This window comes from Mastomys coucha, unplaced genomic scaffold, assembly GCF_008632895.1.
Source record: "Mastomys coucha isolate ucsf_1 unplaced genomic scaffold, UCSF_Mcou_1 pScaffold21, whole genome shotgun sequence".
Taxonomy (NCBI): Eukaryota; Metazoa; Chordata; class Mammalia; order Rodentia; family Muridae; genus Mastomys; species Mastomys coucha.
This window is the reverse complement of record NW_022196904.1, coordinates 157739692-157742617: the sequence shown is the minus strand read 5'-3', so window position 1 is coordinate 157742617 and position 2926 is coordinate 157739692. Positions and strand designations below refer to the sequence as shown.

At 44.9% G+C, this 2926-nt stretch overlaps 1 long non-coding RNA gene across 2 annotated transcripts in view; it reads right to left on the bottom strand.

Moving 5' to 3' along the window:
• Positions 1 to 1889: 1889 nt before the first annotated feature.
• LOC116101126 overlaps positions 1890 to 2926 on the bottom strand; it is a 19739-nt gene continuing 18702 nt past the window's right edge. Inside the window, exons 2-3 of one of the 2 annotated variants that reach the window (XR_004122795.1) lie at positions 2683 to 2761; positions 1890 to 2586 (exon numbers count right to left, since the gene is read on the bottom strand). This is a non-coding gene — a long non-coding RNA (uncharacterized LOC116101126). The remainder of the gene's footprint in view (positions 2587 to 2682; positions 2762 to 2926) is intronic. The other variant, XR_004122796.1, reaches the window with a different exon arrangement.

Below are 2926 nucleotides of genomic sequence, written 5' to 3'. Positions count from 1 at the left end.
ACCGATGACCCTGGGCAGCACCCCTGTGGGAGTCACAGGCTGTCCTAAAGTCCCCCTAAAGTCCCAGCGACCAGACCCAGATTATTTCAGAACATTTCTCTTTCTGTCAGGGATCCCTTGACCTCTGTCCTTTTCTAAGTTCTGGGAGAATGTCTTAGGCAGCCAGAATATGTGAATCTTCTCTTTCTGTTTTAGCTAAGTGTGTGTGTGTGTGTGTGTGTGTGTGTGTGTGTGTATACGTGCCTGTGCGTGTGTGTGTGTGTGTGTGTGTGTGTGTGTGTGTGTGTGTGTGTATGGACTGAATGTAGGGATTTTCTTATGCTGGACCTACTAGACCTCTATTGCTGTGCTACATATCCAGCCCATTTTAAATTTTGAGGCAGAGTCCCAGTACTTCATTGGGTTGGCTTTGGACTCTTGCTACAGCCCAGGCAGGCCTTGGGTCTTCCTGCCTCTCCTTCCTGAGCAGCTGGCATTATAGGCCTGTATTCTCAGTCCCAACTTTCAATATTAATTCTTACATTAAAGTTTCTGTGTTGTGTCCAGATCCTCCTAGTGCTCCCCTCTTCACTGAGGGGCTTTTACTGGCTTTCTATTCCTAAGATCTCACCTTTGCAATCTGTCAGGGAGCCTCCTTTGTCACCAGCCTGAAGGGTGGGCTTGACCCTAGATTAGAATTTTATGCATCTAAATACCACTGATAAACTTCGTTAATGCAATTTCATAATTTTGAAGACTACTTACTCCTAGATTGTCCATCGCTGAAGTCTACCTTATAAGGGCTTTAGAGGAAAGAGATTACACCTTTCATCTAGAACCTTCCATTCAGTCCTTGGTTAAGATTCCCATCCTCTTAGAACCAAATTCTTCTGTCAGAAAAAAAAAATGGGACTACCAATACCACTTCTGAGAATTGTGATCATCAAATGAAACATTCCCGGTAGAGCAAAAGGCCTCAATAATAAATATATGGCTGCTATTGCCAGTGCTATTCTGCTTAATTCCTTACTCTGGTTGAGTACACAGTATTATTCAAAATTACCTTGACCAGCAGTTCTTGGTATTGGCCCAATGTTATGAAAATTTCACCCCAGGGGAGGAGGCTAAGTAATGTTTACCCATTCTTAAGGTCTCAACAAGAAATCAAACTTTGATTGTACCAAACTTCACCCTGGGGAATCAATGAGTTTTAGGGGGCTTGTTTGCATAGCATGGATGAAAGGTTACAGAGAGGAGCCAAAGCAGCCACAATGTAAGAGTTCACCCTGCATGGATGCTGGCTTTCCCATGGAGCATAGATAAAGCCCCAATCCTCTCTCCTTTAGTCCTCCCTAGTTTCTATATTCTCATTCCTCCCCCAGCCCCTGAGACCATTAGGGTAGAATTGCTTATAGCTGGGGGAAGTGGCTGGTAAGGGGCCCTGAGCCTCCCCTCCCATCCCCCACCTTCGGTGCAGAGCACCAATAGTCAACAGACCCAGATGTAAAGATGTTTTGCAAGCAGGAGCTGCTTGACTTGATGAAGGCAGCTGCAGACTGGCTCAGAGCACAGTGTTGTAAACACCCACTCAGGCCATTCTGCCCCATATTGCGTCCCACCAGTCCATGCCAACAATGTGACAACAAGAGATTTCAGTTCATGGAAGTCTAGATACGTGTTTAGGTGCTGGGCATTGTGCCATAGGTAGAAAGAGGGTCTGTAACCCCATCCCAACTTTGACATCCTTGGCTTCCATTTGTGTTAGGCCCTTCCCAGGAGGAGTTTCTACTTTCACAAGCTGTCCAATATTATCGCATGCCCAGGTGAGAAGGGTTTATATAAGGGAAGCAGCTTATCATGTAATGGCTACCCTCTAATTTGCATCCCAGTGAGGCACACAGTCCAAGCTGTAGATGAGTAATGGTGGTTTTATCAGAAACAGAATATGAGACTTTGCAACAGCACTTAAGGGCTGAGGCACTTAAGTGGCTTGAAGAAGTAGCTCAGGGGTAAGTCCTGCTAACTACTGGATCAACTATTTTGTCAAAACATATTTTCAGAGGCAAATATTTGAACAAGACAGCAGACATGATGTTGCTCTCCTATGGCCTCAAGTTAAGGATGTAGAAACCAGGTCTTAAGAGGTTACCTCAGACAGTCACAGCATGAAGACCCAAAGTCAGCTCTCCTACTTGTAGATCAGGATTGAAAAGAGAAAAGAGAAGAATAGAAAAAGCTTGCACTGTTGAAATACTAAAATGAATTCTTTTTCCAGAATTACCTATTTCTACTTTTGCGAGTCTGTCTCTGGGGTTGCTTTTCTTAGGTCTTCTTTCTGGTTTTATTCACACACGACACAGTACACAATGTCCATCATGTAATGTAAATGACTAAGCAGGCTAGCGGAGATCCATGGGCTGGGGAGATACCTTCATCAGTAAGGTGCTTGCTCTGCAAGGATAAGGACCTGAATTCAATTCCGAGAACTCACGTTAAAAAGTCAAGCGTGGTGGTGCATGCTTGTACTCCTTGCACTGGGAAGACAGAGATAGATCCTGGGGCTCGATGAATCCCAGACTGTTCGGTGACTCACATGAGTGAGAGACCCTGTCTCAAAAGAAAGGAAAACATGATAGCACTTAACAACACCCAAGGCTGACCTCTGATCTCCATACGCGCATCCTCCCTCCAGCACACACTCACATTAAAATCCCGCACACTGTGGGAATGCAGAAGGTGACCACCTGCAAGCAAGCCAAGCTCGGAAGTCCAGATTCCAATGCTGCAAGGAAATAAGTCTGCTGGTTAAAGCACACAGGGCGTAACCTTTGGTTACGGTCTTTGAAAATGAGTCTATGCCCTCTTCCTCTGTTGGAAATCTAAGCATTATGCATCTCCTCACGCACTGTCTCCACTGTTGATTTTATTTTTTCAGCTCTTACAAAAA